This window comes from Equus asinus, chromosome 10 (assembly GCF_041296235.1).
Source record: "Equus asinus isolate D_3611 breed Donkey chromosome 10, EquAss-T2T_v2, whole genome shotgun sequence".
Taxonomy (NCBI): domain Eukaryota; kingdom Metazoa; phylum Chordata; class Mammalia; order Perissodactyla; family Equidae; genus Equus; species Equus asinus.
In genome coordinates, this window is record NC_091799.1 from 31,310,453 (window position 1) to 31,329,861 (window position 19,409).

Here is a 19,409-nt window from a genome sequence, read left to right on the forward strand (position 1 = left end):
AACGAAGTAGCCACTAGGTGGTGGAAGATGACAGATTTAATTTTCCTATGGAAGCACTAAAGAGAAAATAGGGTCTAGCTGTACTCGCTTAGGCAGTTGCTTGTTGTGATGTATTGATAAGAATCAGGTTAACACAGTTGAACAGTTAAAATCTACTAATCAGCTTAAATTATTCTTTTTTAGGAAATATTTTTTCAACTTTAATTAATTCAGTGAGGTGGGGCAATTTTGTTAGTTTCTGAGCTTTCTCCAACTTAGAAACTTACAGCAAACACACTGGATCGTATTCAGGGGACACTTGCAGAGAACACGGTACATATCGAGTTGAACCACAAAAAATTGCCATTTTACAGGGCAAAAAAATAACTGAATATTGGCAGTTTCATTTGGTTCAACCGAGTAGTAGTGATGCTACTGGTGACATTAATGATTTTCTTTTTCTGATATGTGATTATTGATCTTACATGATAGAATTTTAAAACATAATTTAATCACTAATGTGAGAAACTTTAAAAAATGCATTAAAATGCTTAAAACTGGACTATTAAGGTTGCCTATATGAATTTGGCAATAACTGGAACTTCTTGGGTTTTACCCTGCTTAATTCACTTAATCTACATTAATTCAGAACTTGTTTTCTGTTATGAGTTTGAGAGTCAGTTTTCTGGGTTGATCTGTTTTGATGTCAGCATTTAGAATGCAAAACAAATTGAAATAATTTTTTTTTAAGATTTTATTTTTCCTTTTTCTCCCAAAGCCCCATGGTTCATAGTTGTGTATTTTTAGTTGTAGGTCTTTCTAGTTGTGGCATGTGGGATGCCACCTCAGCATGGCTTGACGAGCAGTGCCATGTCCGCACTCAGGATTTGAACCGGCGAAATCATGGGCCAGCGAAGCAGAGCGCGCAGACTTAACCACTCAGCCGCGGGGCCGACCCCTGAAATAGTTTTTAAATAGTATATATGGAACAGATTTTTTTTTTGAAGATTGGCACCTGAGCTAACAACTGTTACCAGTCTTTTCTTTTTTTTTTTCCTGCTATTTTCTCCCCAAATCCCCCCAGTACATAGTTGTATATTTTACTTGTACTTCTAGTTGTGGCATGTGGGATGCTGTCTCAGCGTGACCTGATGCGTGTGCCATGTCGGTGCCCAGGATCTGAACCTGAAAACCCTGGGCCGCCGAAGCAGAGCGTGCGAACTTAACCACTTAGCCACGGGGCCGGCCCCGGAACAGATTTTTAAAAATATTTGCTTTAAAAATCTACCACTTTCTTCAATACATGATTTACAAATCTAGTATCGTACATTTTGATTAGTATAAAACAGGTATGTAAACAGTTTTGTACAATCAGAAATACCAGTCTGTGTGCCGTTCCTTGTTACATGACTGTCGTGTTCAGCTTAACTGCGTGAGGTCTAGTCCATTCACTCGTGTTTTGGAGAGTGTTCTCTATTCAATGGAGTGTTAATTTAGCATAGAGCAAAATGAAGGAGAGAGGGGACAGGTCAGATACTGATGAACATTCAAGTAAACTGAGGACTGAGAAAATGTCCGCTTGATTTAGTCTCCTGAAGGTAACAGTCGGCCTTAGAAGGACCTGTTCTGTGGGGCTACAGGGGCAGCAGCCTCTCCACGATCACTGTAACTGTCCATGTTTGGACCTGTTCCAGCTCATCCCACAGATGAAAGGGGAGGAATTCATACCCCCATTTTCTATCAGCAGCTTGCGACGCAGATGAAGCTGGTGGAAGCTGGCAAAGAGGCAGACTGATGGTGCAGCGCTTGGCTGAGAGGACCAGAGGCCAGAAGTGCAGTAAGGCGGGTTGTACCCCCTAGTGGCCAGCTGGAGGGTCAAGCTGCATCGCAGAGCCGCACTGCTGCCGCTGGAGCGGCCTCTTCCTGCTTCCTTTCTCCCTCTGTGCATGGTGAGAAGGTTTCTGCGGTCAGGAGCAATAAATGTTTGCTTACTTTTGTCTTAAATATAATTTGCAACTATTAGCTGAAAAGTCTCAGCAGAGCATAGAACTAGTACATATTACAGACTGCTTTAAAAATTGGACAGCCTGTTATTTTGCAAATTTGAGAAATGTAGCAATGGCTTTTGGCTCTAGTCTTCATCTTGTTGATTTCCATTCCGAAGTGCAACCTATTTTCTACACAGCTTCCAGAGCTAACTTACAAAAATGGAAATGAGATCACTTCAGTCCACTGCTCAGTCTCCAATGACGGGCCAGCCCTGATGGCCTAACTGTTAAAGTTTGGTGCTCTCTGCTTTGATGGCCTGGGCTCAGTTCTGGATGCAGAACCACACCACTTGTCTGTTAGTAGCCATGCTGTGGCAGCAGCTCACATAGAAGAGCCAGAGGAATTTACAACTGTACACAAATGTGTACTGGTGATTGTGGGGAGAGGAGGAAAATGGGCAATGGATGTGAGCTCAGGGTGAATCTTCCTGTGCAAAAGAAAAAAAAAATGAATCTCTGCTCTGGAGTCCGGATTTCACCATTCATTCCAATGAACTGCTTCTTTGAAAAAAAATCTCCACTGTGTTCCCATCGCTCCTAGAAAACCATGTGAACTCTTTCTGGTGTTGATGTCTCCAAGCCTCACCTCATGTCCTAGCCTGCTCCCTCTTTCACAGCCCTTTGTGATGTCCCCTGTGATGGGAATCATCACAGCCACCTCGCCTGGTGTGTGTTGTGGAGAAAGAAGTGTAACAGGCAGACAGTGCTCAGGATTCCTCTCGTTTTCCTGTTTTCTGGCTACACAGACCGGCTTCTGTGAGCCTCAGTTTCCAGGCACCCATGTGGGAGTGGGATCTCTGCATCGCTCCCCTCTCGCCCTTCTGTGGGTGGGTGCAAGGCTGTTGTCGGTCAGCAGGGCCAGGAGTTGGAAAGCAGAGCCAAACAGGGCCAGTGAGGGTAGCGAGATCAGGGACAAGCTGGAGTCTGCTGGGCACCTCTGCATCTCTCTGTCCATCCCCACATCTCACTACAGTGACCTTCAGAGAGTAACGGCCATTGCTTTACTTCTGCCTTCCAAACTTCATCCAAGCTCCTCTCATGGCCAACTCTAACTGGAACTGTACAGGGAGAATGATGCTGGGAAATATAGTTCCCAGTTTAGGCAAGTTGACAGAACACAAGCCACCTATGTGGTCCAGGAGACCACTCCTAGGAGAAGAGACCAGAAGGACAAGAATGTGCCGACCACATGAAGCATCTAGGCAAGAGCATTCATACCAAGGGAACCGTGTGTACAAAGGCTTAACTTATGTGAAGAATAGGAAACAGAGCAGGGTGGGCTGGATCATAGGGAGAGAAGGGGAGGATGGTGTGAAATAAAGCTAAGCTATAAATAGGGAATGGCCTGATCATTGTGGGCTCTATACGGCAAGGGGTTTGGATTTTATCTGAAGTGCAGGTCATTGAAGGGTTTTAAGCAGGGAAGTGACATGAGCAGATCTGAGTTTTCAAAAGGTCACACCGGCTCCTGTGAGCTGGAATCGCTTGTGGTGGGGCGAGAGAAGAGGCAGTAGAGAACATCCTGCACATAGATGTTTATGTGTGAGCGTGGGTTTCTGTAACCCAGATTCCTGGAAGGGGATCTCTCGGTCAGGAGGTAAGCACATTTTCCCTCAGGCAACTCGCTTTGGTATCACCTCCTTGAAGAACCTTCTATGACCCTGCCGTCTAGCTATGCTGACCCCTGTTCTTACTTCGTGGCACCTATTTATTTTCTTCTTAGCACAGAAATGATGTATAAGATCTTGTGTTTATTTACTTTTTTATCATCTGTCTTTCCCATGAAGGCAGGACCCTGACTTATTCCCTATTATACTCACTGCCTAGGACAGTGCCTGGCATAGTAGACAGACAGTGAATGAAGATTTATTGGATAGGTAATTGCTCTCCAATATGCCTGAACTAGTTTATACTTTCAGCAACAACACATGAAAATCTGCTTTCCAAATTCCTCAACCAAAAAGGATGTTACTACTCTTTTGTCGGAATAATGGGCAAAGAAATGATATTTTGATATTTTGTCATTTATGTACATTTTACAATTAAAACTGCAATGAAATATCTCTACATACTAACCAGAATGGTAAAAAATAAACAAACAAAAAACCTGAAAACAGCAAATATTGGAAGAATGTTAAACAACCAGAATTCTCATACATTGTTGGTGGAATGTACACTGATACAATGGACATATATGCTGGTGAATGAAAAAATCCAAAAGCAAGGAGCATCCCACTTAAATTTGAGGACACTGGAGAAAAAGAAAAGAGCCTAAGACTTACAAAGAAAAAAATAGGTCACGTACAACATCAGAATGGATTTCTTCACAGGAACCCTGGAAGCTAGAAAATGGTGGAGAAATATCTTCAAATTTCTGAGAGAAAATGATTTTCAATCTAGAGTTCTACCTCCAGCCAAGCTAGCAATCAAGTGTGGGAGCAGAATAAAGACAGTGTCCCATATGAAGACTTGAACAATTTTGCTTCCTTTATCCTTTATCAGGAAGTTTCTGGAGGAAGAGAGTCATAAAATGAGGAAGGAAACAAAGCAAAAGAAAGACGTGGAAATAGGATGATACATAAGAGAGAAGCAAAGGGAACTCCTAGGATGATGGGAAGGAAGGTTCCAAGAGAAAGCAGGAAAGTTGGCGCAAGAGGAGACGGGGAAGAGCCCCAGGAACGTGGCTCCAGGTTTAAAAGAAGGAGAAGTGGGAGAAGGGAAAAAAAAAAAAAAAAAAGAGAGAGAGAGAGAAAGAGGAGGAAGAAATAATTAAAAGGCAATTTATACCTCTACCCACTACTTAATGAAGAAGGGAGAGGTACATAAGGAAAATAAACTATAAAGCAATAAGGAACTCTAAGGAAAGTGGAAGTTGTTAGAAGAAAAGATATGAATAACATTATGCTATGAAGCTCCAGTGTAAATCACATCAAAAGGGACCGAATGATGGAAAGCCTTCAGTGCAGGCACGGGTCGTGGGAAGTCTGCATGCCCAGCCGATGCTCATGTTCTTCACGCCCGTGGGTGCACTGGAGGTGGCCCTGGACAAGCTGCAGTCTCTGGGGATGCCCTCTTGTGAGTGTCCACTGGTGGCACAAAGCCCACAGTCCCACAGCACACCTGGCTCTCTGGCAGCTGACTCTCCCCTGGGGCAGTCTTGCACTAGGCCATTGCCATGCTCCATGCTCAGCTCAGTCTGCAGGCACGGTGCACCAGGCCCGCGGATCCTGATATCTAGGCTGCAGGGGTCAATCAGTAAACTGACAGACAAATCAGTTGCATAGGACTGGGCGTGTGCATGTGCTTCTGAGCAGGGCCAGTTTCCTGGGAGTGCCACCTGTGCGGTCACACAGAGCCCAGGGCTCAGAAGGACCCATGCTTGGTTTAATGCTTTGCTGTCGTCATCTTGAAATTCTTAATAATTTTATTTGTAAACTTATGTTTTGTTAGTGAAGTCTGATGGGACAACGGAGCGTGTGCACGAGCACAGGATGTCCACGCCATATGTGTGTCTGCCATTCCTTGCCGTCCCATTTGCACAGAACATTCACAATGTCCCATGAACACAGAATTGCAGTGAACCCACAATGTGCAGGAATGCAGTGAGTCTCAAAAAGGGCAAGTGTGTTACACCTACAACTGAATAAATGGGGGTGCTCACAGCACCAAGAGGCCGTGCTTTCTGTGTGAACCAGAAACTCACTGCCAACTCAGAAAGAAGGCAATGGTGTTGTGAGAAACACAGACGATCAAGGAGCCGGGTCACATCCTTCTTCACTAGAGTGACTTCCCTGCAAGTACTTGTGCTGAAAATTACGACAAAGAAGGAAAGGAAAAGACAGAGCAACACGTAGCTCCCTTTCCTCTGAGGCCTTATCTACCCATCAGGAGGCTGGAGGGAGAGTGTGCTAGAACGTGCCACTGCAAGAAGCGAGATGAAAAGTGAGAGTTTTGTGCAGCGTCTCTACTGTTCTGGCAAACGAAATGCACACGCACGTGTGAATTACCAAACACAGCTTTAATTCTGGTCATTCTACAGATGGGGTAAATGCTGTTATATTGCATTGAAAACTGGCATTGCCCAATATAAAGACGAAAGGTAAAATTCGTGCTAATAATGTAAATTTTCCTTTAATTAGAATGGCATTAAGTAGAAAAGACACCAAGAAGACAACAGAAGGGAAAAGAATTTATATTTCTGTACCTTTGGGGGCACCTTTTTCCTGCTTTTTGACCAAGGATTCCCACATTTTCGTTTTGCACAGGGCCCCACAAATTACATAGCCAGGCTTGCTTCTGAGGTCCACTTCCTTCGTCATTTTTCATTTGCATATTTTTGCTTCCTCCTCCCTCCCTCTTTTGTCTTGATTACGTTAACCAGTGGTTGTATAATTATTTTTTAACTTTTTACAAAAAATGAGGATTTTTATTTATATATTAGTTCTACTGCCTTTCTGTCTTATACAGCACTAATATCTGCTTTTATCTTTATTATTTCCTTTCTTCTTTCTTTTGTTTTATCGTGATGTTTTTACGGGATTTTTGAGCTGAGAATTTAGTTCATTTCTTTATTTTCTCCCATTCTAACTGACACGCCCTAGAGCCTAATTTCTGACTCCCTCATCCAAGGCCAGTTGCAGAAAACAGCTGCAGCAAAGGCCAGGCCCTGGGAAGGTGCAGTTGAGGCTGGTGGCCGCTAGGCGGAGACAAAGCACTCGCGAGGGAGCCCACTGTTTGATTCTGGCGCGACTGGACCCCCGCTCTGATTGCTTCACGCGCCTTGCACGTCGAGATAGCCGTCCACTCTCTCTTCTTTGTCCATCTCTCTCTACCCGGCCCTCATGTAGCCCTGGCAGCAGGCCAAAGGGGCAGTTAGAAAACCTCTGCAGGCTCCGCGAGGAAAATGGAGACCCTGAATAGAAAGTGAAGGGGCGACCGTGCCCAACCCAAGAGGAGGGGAAGGGCAAACTGACCACCAAGAGCAGGAGAGCTGGAGCCCTGCGGAGAGCCCGGGCCTGCGCTGAGCTGTCGGAGAGTGAAGGCAGAAGCAGGGGGCGGGGGGTGGGGAGGGGTGTGTCCGAGTGTGTCTGTTCGTGCACACGCGTTCCTCTGTCTCTTGCAAGGAGAGTGAGAGGCTCTAAGACCGAGCACTTAGCGGCGGGCTTGTGGGAAGGTGACATTGTCCTGGACGCCTAAGGAGATGAAGGCGTCCAGGGCTTGGGACCGGCGCTCCCTGGAGCTAGGACGGGGCAGCTAGCATCCGGGTCAAAGAAGAAATCACAAGAAAATTATAAAATATTCAGGTCAGTTAAATGACAATGAAGATACACTATCCCAAAATTTGTGGGAAGGAGCTAATGCAGTGTTTAGAAGAAAATCTGTAGTTTTAAATACTTTCTTTTTATGAAAAAAGAAAAGTCTAAAATCAAGAAAGGAAATGATAACACCTCAGGCCAGCCTCTGAAGTGTTCTTTGTGTGTGAGTGTGGCAGTAGGGTGAGGGTAGAGGAGCCGTGCAGGATGTGGAGAAGTAGGATTTTCCCTACTCAAGAGGGAAAGAACCAAGGTTTCTAAGTCAGGGATAGAGAACAATGTGGGGGGCATAGATTTAATGTATGTACCACAACTTGGACAGCAGCTCCCTGACCCTATAGGGTGTCATCCCTAAGCTGGTGCCTTAGCTGAGTCTTAAAGAGGCGTTCCAAAATTCTATCAGGATGGCAGCCTCCAGGTGATATGGCATATGGTAAGACCAGTGGATTTCATGATCATATGCCCATTGTCACACATCCTTCACCATGAAATGGGCAATGATCCTAAATTAGGCGCTCAGCAAGCTCTCCATTAGTGGTGCAGCCAGAGTTGCTGCAGACACAGATGACAAACCCACATCTAGGTTCATTGTCAATTCTGGTAAGGACAAATCACTGCCTCTTCCAGGGTGGCAAGTGCCCATTATGATCAACGTGCCACAAGTGGCTGGCTGATCTCTTGGAGGATGTTACCACTTAGAGGCTTACAGTCAGTCTTGCTGGTAAAGGTTCAGGCATTCAACAGCAACATGAGCTAGGTCAGCCTTGTGAGAGGGAGACCATAGTGTTGGGCCCTTCATGTAACACCATGTAACACCTCCCCCATCATCATGGTCTCTCAATTCATGAGCCCACTGCACAAGCACTGTAGTGGGAAATGCAGAGCCTGCCTGGTGTTTACTAGTCGAATTGTCTTGTACATCTGGTTGTTGGATGCATCTTTTGCGGAGGATTCTTTCTGAGACACAAAGATTTGCAGTCTGTGCACAATCCCATTCACCTGCCTCTTACTCAGAATTCCTTGTCTACAATACACAAATTTTCCTCCTTGAAGGTCTCGGGCCAACCAGCCAAGCCATTTGCCACTGCTCAGGGGTCCTTGTAGAGCCTTATCTCAGACCACCTCTCACTTCCTCAGAAGTGGATGACCTGGTGCACTGATGCAGGCCTTCACTGCTATTGTTCAAAAATCCTTTCTCAAACACATGGCCAGACTTTTCCCCAAAAATATGTGTGAATTTTTAAGCTGAATGGGGTGGGAGTCTGAAGAGCTATGCTGAAAACTTCTGAATGGAAAGGAAACCCTCCCACAGTTTTTCAGGGTCGAGGAAACAAAGACCTGCCACATTTTCTACTGAGTGCCCAGGAGGGCCATATCCTAGAAAAGAAGCAATCAGGAGGTAAAATAAATCTTATCAAACAACCCAGCACTAACTCAGCTTGGCTGAGGTGATCCTGTCTACTTTAAAAAGAAAGACAGAGAACTCTTCCTGGTGAAAGATGCCATCAACTTGAATCTCTGTGGTGCATTCATCATGAAGACAAACACATAATAAAAAATTAGTTGACATACAAAGTTCTCAGTACCGCTGGCTTATAATCAAAGGACAACAAAATAGAAGAACAGACAAAAGAGAAGGATGAAAAATTTCACTAGTGGGGCCGGCCATGTGGCCAAGTGGTTGAATTCACATGCTCTGCTTCAGTTGCCTGGGTTTTTGCTGGTTTGGATCCTGGGTATGAACCTAGCACTGCTCATCAAGCTATGCTGAGGCAGCATCCCACACAGCACAACCAGAGGCACTCACAACTGGAATATACAACTATGTACTTGGAGGCTTTGTGGAGAAGAAGAAGAAGAAAAAAGTTAGGCAACAAATGTTAGCTCAGGGCAAATCTTTAAAAAAAAAAAAAAAAAGCTTTCTCTTTCCAGCTAAAAACACACCTAGGGATGAAGATTAAGAACAAGTGAGAATACTTGTTTGTGTTTAATTATATGAAGAAGGCTATTTTTAGCATTAATATTTCTATGAGTGTTCTTTTTGTTTTCTCTCAAGGGACCCTCCCTGAAGAGCAAGATGTTCTTTGAAAAAAGTTGGGGAAATAAGAGAAGTTCTTGAAAAGTTTCGTTACTTCTACCACTCCTTCCACCATAATCTCATTTTACAAGTCCTAACATTGGCCAAAACACACTATTTCTACTCCCATCCTTCACCCTTGATGGAAGGAAGCCATAGGGCTTCATGGTGTCTTCCTTGATCACAGGGAAGGCTTTCATCTGTGTGGTGATGCAGAAGTCAACCGTGGCACGGGTGAGGAGCATACCTGTCTTATGTAAACCTGGAGAAGAGTGACTGTGGACATGGGTTCATTTTCAAGGAATATGTTGTAGGAAAGAGGATATGGAAACTGATTATCTTGAAAGCATACCTACTTCTGTTTCCACGTACCTCCAGGAAATCCTGTTTGAAGATCCTTGACCCAGCCTAACTTTCCATTCCATGTTCTAATCTATAGCCAATCCTAGCCAGGATTTCTGACCTCAAGATTTGCCTCACTTCTTAAGACTTCATCTAAGGGCTTCATCTGTTTGCATTCTGCTGCAATTATGATTCATTTTTGTCCTCTGGTTCCATGTACTGTAGTGGGTTGAATTGTGGCCCCCCAAAAGATATGTCCATGTCCAAACGCCTGGTAAGTGTGAGTGTTACTTTACGTGGAAAAAAAAATCTTTGCAGATATAAGTAAGGGTCTTGAGATGAGATCACCAAGGATTTCCCAGGTGGGTCCTAAATCCAATGACAAGCACCGTTATAAGTGACAGAAGAGGAGAAGATAGACACAGAGGAGAAGGCCATATGAAGATAGCGGCAGAGACTGGAGTGACACACCCAAGAAGAATGCCTACAGCTGCCAGAAGTTGAATGAGGCAAGGAAGGATTCTCCTCTAGAGCCTCCAAAATCAATGAGGCCCTACCAACCCCTAGATTTCAGACTTCTGGCCCCCAGAACTGTGAGACAATAAGTTCTTGGGTTTTAAGTCACCTGGTTTGTGTTGATTTCTCACAGCAGCCCTAGGAAGTGAACATACATACCTTCAGCTTCCTATGTCCATATTCGACCCAGTAGTGGACTCTACCCTATGGCATAGGCCCCTGTGTAGGGTGTCGTTATAAAATTCATTCAAGCTTTATCATCAGAACCCCACAAATTTATCTTTGTCTACTTTTGTATTATGACTTTTGTTTGCATAATTTCATTTTAGATGTATTTTATTCCGTAATCTTAGTTCTACCCTTGAGAGCTGGGAGACCATGGATGAGTTAGATAACCTTAGCACTTAATTTCTTATACTATTTAATTTAGCAACCAATAAATGGTAGTTCTCCTTCCTGTAAGTGTAATCTAAAAGTTGCAACTTTTTCAAAGGGACCTTCAGTATTAAAATGGTTACATTCAATCTTCTTACTTTGTTTTAGGTGTATTCCTTTTCAACTCCCCCCCCCCACCCCCAAAGCACTGTTGTTTGCTTTCTCCATTTTTTGTAATGATTTGAAGGGGCCTCAAACACCTGAATAGACTCATCCCTAAAAGTATGAGTGAATTTTTAAGCTGTATGGGCTGGGAGTCTGAACAGCTAAGCTGAAAACCTCTGAATGGAAAAGATCTCCCACAGTTTTTCAGGGCTGAGGAAACAAAGACCTGCCACATTTTCAACTGAGTGCCCAGGAAGGCCACATCCTAAAAAAGATGCAACCAAGAGCTAAAATAAGTCTTATCAAACAAGGGAGTACTAACTCAGCTTGGCTGAGGTGATCCTATCTACTTTGAAAAGAAAGATGAGAGATGGTGAAAGATGCCATCAACTTGAATCTCTACAGTGCATTCATTATGATGACAAGCACATAAGCAAAACTTAGTTGACATGCAAAGTTCTCAGTACCACTGACCAATAGTCGAGAGACAACAAAATAGAAAGATAGACAAAAATGGAAGGATGGAAAATTTCAGTGGTAGCTGGGAATAAACCAAAAGGAATCAAGTAAGCATTCAGAACAGAATCCCTGAAATTAGGAACTCTACTGGATGGGTATAACAGACTGGGTCAACAGAAAAACAAACTAATAAAAATATCAAAATTGAAGCACAGAGGTTAAAAAATAATAAGAATAGGGGCCGGCCCAGTGGCAGAGTGTTTAAGTTCACGTGGTTCACTTCAGGGGTCCAGGGTTGGTCAGTTCAGACCATGGGTGCTGAGCTACACACAACTCATCAAGCCATGCTGTGGTGGCATTGCACATAGAAGAAATAGAAGGACTTACAAATAGGGTATACAAGTATGTACTGGGGCTTTGAGGGAAAAAAAGAAGAAAAGAAGATTGGTAACAGATATTAGCTCAGGGCCAATCTTCCTCACCAAAAAAGAAGAAGAAGAAGAATGATAATTATAAAAGGACTCGAAAATGTCCCAGCTAAGAGGAGCCTAAGGAGACTTGATGACTAAATGTAACATGGTATCTTGGATAGGATCTTGGAACAGAAAAAGCCATCACATAAAAGAATAAAATACAGACTTTAGTTAATAATAAGGTGTCTACCTTGGTTAGTAATTGTGACAAATGTACCAACCTAATGTAAGATGTTAATAGGTAAACGTTCTGAGACCGATTCTAATGTGTGTGGTTGGGAGAGAGGTTTCCCACACCACCAAGCAGCCAGGTGTCCTACAATTCAACTCAATTATGAAGCTATTTACCTGGAGTTAGCACCAGAATCCACAGGTAAAGGGCTCAGTCCCAAAAGACTGCCCCACTTCCCTTGAGACCCCAGTGGTAAGCCCAGGTTATCGCCTATACTTTAGACCGATTGGCTATAAATCAGACATTCCCACAACATCCTCCTTGGGTTTCATTTGATAGAATGGCTCACAAAACCCAGAGAAACATTTTACTTCCTAGAGTACTGGTTTATTATAAAAGGATATAACTCAGGAACGGCCACATGAAGAGATGCATAGGGCAAGGTATGGGGAAAGGGTTTGGATCTTCCATGCCCTCTCCAGGTGTGCCACTCTCCCAGCACCTACACGTGTTCACCAACCTGGAAGCTATCTGAATCCTGTCCTTTGGATTTTTTTTATGGGGGCCTCATTAAATAGTCACAATGGATTAAATCATTGGTCACTGGCAATTGACTCAACCTCCAGCCCCTCTCCCCTTCTTGGAAGTTGTGGGGGAGGTGGGACTGAAAGTTCCAACCCTCTAATCACATGGTTCGTTGTCCTGGCAGCCAGCCCCCATCCTTAGGTGCAGTCTAAAAGTCACCTCACTAACAATGAAAGACATCTTTATTGCTCTCATCATGTAGGAAATTCCAAGGGTTTTAGGAGCTCTGTGCCAGGAATGGGGATGAAGATCAAATATATATATTTCCTACTATAAATCAGAATATCTCAATAGGGAAAACAGGCTGTGGGATATACAGGAACTCTCTGTACCGTCCTTGCAATTTATCTATAAATCTAAAACTATTCTAAAATAAAAAGTTTATCAATAAAAACAAAAAGATACCTTGTTATATTCCAGTTAATCTCCTAATTACCTCAACTATTTTCCAACAACTTATATTCTTTTTGAGCATCATTCAGCCTTGTTTTATGTTTTACTTCCTGATGACACAGTTTATATAATTCTTTTCATATATGCTTATCACTTTAACAACAGGATTAGAAACAGGCACAGTAACTTCAAAATAGCAGCACTCTGCTGACTTCTCCAAAGCTGAAGAGAGTCACCTGAAAATTCATTTTTCTGGATGAAAAGACTCAACATTTTAAAGGTGCCTGTTCTCTCCTGTTGTAAGTTGAATGTCCCCCCCAAACAACCTTGTTGAAATCCTAACCCCAAAACCTCAGAAAGTAAGTTCATTTGGAAATAGTGTCATTGCAGACAAAATTAGTTAAGATGAGGCCATACTGAAGTAGGGTGGGCCCCTACTCAGATATGACTGGTGTCCTTATGATACCAAATCTCTTAATCTCAAATTCGTGTGCCTGATGAGCAAGCCAAACATTGAGACATTGGTGCTTGGAGATAGAGAAAGATTTATTCGAATTGGCCAAAATGAGTAGGTGAGAGTCTGGGTTCACTCAAATCCGTGTCCCCAAGAACTCAAAGCAGTGGGATTTTATAGAGCTAAGGGGCTTGGCAGGAGGAGCTTCTGGGAAACAAAAGGGTCACTCCTAATAAGACCCTGGCAATCTGACTTTTGGGCTTCAACTGCTGCTGACAGCCGGCCATCCAGGGATTGCAACCTCCCTGAAGGCATTCTCTTTCTTCTGCAAAAGAAGCTCACAAATCCTCTGGAAAACAAGCTCACAAATCCTGAGACCCAAGTCACCCCTCAACTTAAACAAGAAAGTAGTAAACTGGTTTAATGTCTACAGTAACCCTCAGGTAACTGGCTTCACTTATAAGACAGTCATGTGAAGACACAGAGACACACCAAGGGAACACCACGTCACAATGAAGGTAGAAATTAAAGTTATGCAGCTGTAAAGCAAGGAATGCTAAATACTGCCGGCAAACCACCAGCAGCTAGGAAGGGTCCCATACAGGTTTCAGAGGCAGCCTGGCCCTGCTGACACCTGGATTTCTGACTGCAAGTCTTCAGAACTGTCAGACAGTGAATTTCTGTTGTTTTAAACCACCCAGTGTGCTTTGTTACAGCAGCCCTATGAAAATAACATTCCCCCCAATTTAACCTATATAACATATATTTTTGAAAAATAAAAAAAGATGAGGATTTGTCCATACTAGATATCAAAACATATTACACAGCTATGTTAATTAAAACAGGGTAGTACTGGTACCAGCTCATCTCAAGGTTGACATAAGGGAAACCATATTGTAGAAAAGAAACTATATTGTACCTTTAAATGACCTCTGACATACTAGCCCAGACATGCTCTGTAGATTTTGTGGCCCCCTCCATTTGCTTTAAGATAACTTTTTTCTTCTGAGTTTCTTTGGAACGTGATGACCCCTGGGCAGAGAGCCTATGCTGATAGCCATCAGCAATGACAACTGAAAGATCAGGGTATAGGGTCTTGCTCCATTCTCTGATGCACATACAATAGAACAAAGGACTACCAGAAACTGGGATCAGATGTCTGCCTCACTCAGAGATCAGCCAATTCCCCTCCCCACAACCTGGAGACCAGCCCCGTGTATAACAGGCCTGTAGTCTTTGTTCTGGGAGATGGTTCTTTCAGACATGAGTTGGCAATCTTCTCTCTTGCTAACAAGCTGTAATAAGGTCATTTCTCTCCTACCACCTTGCCTCCTGACTATTGGAATGTCTTGTGGTGAGCAGACGAAGCCCCTTGGGCAGTAACAATTTGGCAACTGTGAAAGGACACTAAGCAGGACACTAAGTCCTGCTTGTGGCCAGTTGACCTTGGATGGGCAACCCATTGGGCAAATCCCTAGCGGCCACCAAGGCTCTTTGTCTAGGAGAACTGCCCTTCCTGCTTCCCTGTGCCGGTAGTGGCTGCCTCCTAACACTGATTATGGTAGAGAGAGAAATGGTTACATCTGGTGAGTCGACGGGCTCCATCTGGAATGGGTAAGTCACCTGGAGGACGCTTGTAAACTCCCTTCCCCTCCATCTGGGGTCCTTCCGTTTATGGCAGGGCCATCTGGGGTCCAATAGGACCATCTGGGCGTGCACTTGAGTGGGAACAGTTGTCAGACTTTATGCCCTAAATCAGGGAACTAGTTCACTAGTATCAGTTTTTTCTGTGTGTCTATATTTGTGTCTGTGTGAGTAAACAGATTAAAATTGGCTGTTTGGGGACTGAGTTTCTTAGTGATCATAAGAAACCATCTTTAGAAATTACCTTGCTGCTTGTGGCCACTTGGGAAAGGCCCCTGAAAATTGGAGATAACTGTAACCAGCTGGCAAGATGACCTGGGTGAATTTAAAGTTACAGCAGCCATTTTGGGCTCTCTTTGAGCTTTCAAACCAAGAAAGAAATGTTTAAAGAGTCAAGGCCTCCATCCCTGGGAGCCCCACCTCTGGCTTCTGGACCTAATCACACCGGCAACCCCAGGTGGAGTGCCCTCTCTTGGAATTTGACTTGTTGAGTATTTAGGCACCTACTGAGTCAGTTATGAGGAGAGGAGACCCGTAATTTATTCTGTGAAGTGTCCTGCTGGGGCTGTGTGCCCCAGTGCGGGAACTGTTGTTTGTGTGAACCTTATTTTGATAATTGATGGGAAGAGGCCATGAGGGTGAGGTCTTATCCTGTCTTTTCCTTTCTTTGTCTTGTTTGTCAGGTCTTGTGTTGCCATCAAGTTGAGGTTAAGTTCAGTCTGGACCTGAGCAGAACCTGGACCTTCTGTACTTAACTCTCAACTCTGGCACTGGGAGCCCTGGCCCCCAGCCAGCTCCAGGCCTTTGCCTCCTGCTTCTCTGGCTCATCTTGTGCTGGCTCAGGGACTAAGTGCCAGGGCTGAGCAGGACTTAACCAAATCTTATAACTATATTGATGCTTGCAGTCAGGCTCTGCATCCTTCTCTGGGTTGCTGTCAATCAGACAGTGGCTTTACCACCATGGGAAATGACCCAAGCACCCCCAGAGACTCACCCCTTAGGTGCCTTTTAACTAATTGGAAACACCTTCGACTGTATGGCCCATGGTCCAGAAACTTCATCTTGGAGAAAACTTGAGTGATTTCTTTGTGCCTTTGTGATGTAGTAAATTCCTAGGTCTGAAGGGGGAAAAAAAAGGGAAAAGGAAAAAATGCCCATAAGAGTACCCTTTCCAAAAATCTAGCATATTGAGTGTCTTCTCCACAAATATTGGTAAAAGGGCTTTTAAAAAGTTGGATTCATAACTAGGGAGATTTATATCACTATAACTGATTCATGGCAGTAGTTTTAAGACAATAAGTCTGGAGACTCTGTGTATGTGTGTCTATATGCATGTTATATATGTGTAATATTTTACCTCTGGATGGTGTGGCCAAAATTAAGAGCTCTGTTTAATTGGCTTAAAAAAAAGCACTTACATAAATTCTAACTTATAGAAATTAACCCAATGTCTTCCAAGTTAACATGATATAAAGTAATCTTTGCTAAGTGAAAGCTTGTTTAAGATTCTTGGTTTGATTTAAATAGGCATGTCAACAAAGTTGTCAGTATTTGGATATGATGCAGGAGTGCAGCTTGGGTTTACTAGCCAAATAAGTTCATGTTGTTGTTACAAATTTGACAGAAAAATAATAGCTTTAAATGATAGCTAATTTTGTCTAATGTCTCATGCAGTTTTCATGGGTAATCTGAACATAATTGTTGGAAACCAATGATTTAGATAGAGGAAAATGGGTAAGAGTATTGGGTACAATAATTATGGTTTATGGTCTGTATACTTGAAAATACAGCTTCCAAATTCTTTCAGTAACTCAAAACTTTAGAGTTTTGCTAGGTTAAGTTAAATTATAAAAATCTGTTGAGTATGTGGGTCATTTTTGGATAGGATGGAACACAAACATTATTGCTGAACATGTCTAAGTTATCTACTTTTGGCTTCTTACTGCAAAGAGGTCAAAAGTGATTGGGTCTATTAGTAAACATGCCTTCTGTTTTATCACCGTGAAGTGGCATGTTTCTAGAAATTAAGAAAAGTGCTTAGAATGCTGGTATAAAAGACAGTTCATAATTGCTTACCTTTTTAGTTTTTACTACAGTCTGTAAAGGTTAAAAATTCTAATTAATATATGTAATTAAACCTACTGGAAATTAATAAGACAAACATCTTTCTATTCAAGGAAAATAAAATGTATGTTTTTGGTAAAGAAGGTATAAAGAATGGAAGTATTTTTGTTTGTTGTGTTAAGAAAGATAAATTTCTCCTAAAATACTAGAAGCGAAGAAGGAAAGCATGAGACAAATTCTGAATGTAAAAAGAAAGTTGTAGAAGGTTTGTGAAGGAGAAATCTTGAAGGGACTTTTATGCCTGGTCATGTTGGCTTAGATTAAAGTAAATCCAATTGAGTAAATGTTTTAATGTCTAAAATAACCTGGTGCAAAAATTAAAATTTGGTTTTCTCTCAGAAGGATAACTTTCTTGAGCTTTTGGCCTGCTTTAAGTCTGCCTGAAAGACAGAAAATCTATGTTTTGCTAAAATAATTTCCTACATTCAGAAGGAATGTCTCAAGATTTTCTGACTTTTTTAACTCCTCTTGACTGTTTCCCTTGTCACTTTGAAGAGATACTTGAACATTGTTTCCTATATGAACAAGTGTTTTAAAGCCATTTGATATTTTTTGACAAGCTCTCCTCTGGCCCCCAAAATATCAAGTCTTGAATCAAGGCTTTCCTTTGGCCTGGAAGAAGGAAGAGAATTTCTCTGAGGATTTTCAGAGGGCCCCTAAAACTTCTCAAAGAAATTTGCTCTCTCTTCCTATAAGGAGGAAAATACTAAACTAATTAGGCTTATTTGACATGTTAAATTACTAGGGAAGCATTGTCAAGTAAGTGATGATAAACTACCTTAGGTAGTATTATGTGGCTAAACGCTATTAATATAAATCTTTTAAAATTCTATAACATTCCTAAAATTCTGATGTGTCCTGGTTGTCAGCTATAATTCTGGTTATTTTAAAGTGTTGTATGTCACAAAATTAACCAAATTTCTTTGTCAACTTCCATTTTGAGTCTTTTGTTGTTTGCAGACAGTTATTGTTTTACTCTGATGATTTGCAAAATACGTTTCATCTTCAGAGAAATTCATGGAAAAGACTCTGGCACTTTAGAGTACAGGTTTCTGATAAACTTTCAGATCATAAAATTGAAATGGGTAGGAAATTACAGAATTCTAATGGAGAAACTGATGACTTCATGAAACTGCTAACAAGATTAAGGTCAAGAACCAATTACACAGGGCTGAATGAAGTGATGAGGATCATTGAAATTTGTGGCTTTTCACTGAGATATTGTTGACTTTTTTGATATTTTCTTTCTGTCTTCTCAGATTTAAGGAAATGTTTTTCTCTTTTCTCTCATGCTAACTATGACTTATAGCAATTTGGTGAAATTATACCTTTGTGGGAAGAACTGAAACATTTGTCTTTTTCTCCCTTCCTGCTCCCTGCAGAATTTGGAAACTCTTTGTGAGTGAGTCTGGTTATTGTCATGGCAATATAGTTATTTGCATAAGTTCAGTAAGAATCTCTTGTCCTTAAAACAGGACACAATTGGAAACACTGGTTATATTACCAAGGCTTTGATTGGAATGTCATATTTGAGAGACCCATACAGTCTCAGATATGACAAGACAGCTTTTGAGGAATAAAGCTTGGCTTTCTGGAATAAAGCCACTTGGAAATATTGGCCTGGTACCTTGTTTCCTAGCAACCTCATGGGTAAGAAAGGAAGGAGAGTTATTTGGCAGGCACCTGGGACCTCTAAATATCTGGGGGGACCTTGAGAAGAGAGGAATCCACCCAAATCTGTAGGTATTGCAGGCAAAATCTGATGGCAAGTCTGTGGCTTGCGTTTTATGGCCTCAAGAGGCCTTTAAAGTTCAATTTGAGATTCCTTATAAAAAGTTCCAGCAAATAAGCCAGATAGAGAAAGACAAACTCTATATGACTCCACTCATAGGTGGAAGTTAACATATAGACAAAGAGAACTGATTGGTGGTTACCAGGGGAAAGGGGGGTGGGGGTGGGCACAAAGGGTGAAGGGGTGCACCTGCAACATGACTAACAATAATGTACAACTGAAATTTCACAAGGCTGTAAACTATCATAATATTAATAAAAAGAAAAAAAAAGTTCCAGCAAAGCAGGTTTAAAAGAGCCTATATAATCAATTGCTATTCTTGTGGCACTTATGTAAATAATTGGACCAAGTTTTATTGAAATTAGACTTATTTTGCAAACCAGTTAATCTTACTTGGGCTATCTTTTATTAAAAGTGAGGGTGATTTTTGAGAGAAAAATTGTTTCAGTAGAAGAGATAGCACACATTCATGGATATTAGATTCTAGTTCTGTTAATTG

The 19,409-nt window shown here is 42.2% G+C and overlaps 1 protein-coding gene and 1 pseudogene across 2 annotated transcripts in view; both read left to right on the plus strand.

Moving 5' to 3' along the window:
* The window catches only part of LOC106822376 (major allergen Equ c 1-like), a 441,100-nt gene that overhangs the window by 70,152 nt on the left and 351,539 nt on the right, over window positions 1-19,409 (plus strand). The gene's annotated exons all lie outside the window — the stretch shown is intronic.
* The window catches only part of LOC123289511 (calicin-like), a 35,649-nt pseudogene continuing 21,173 nt past the window's right edge, over window positions 4,934-19,409 (plus strand).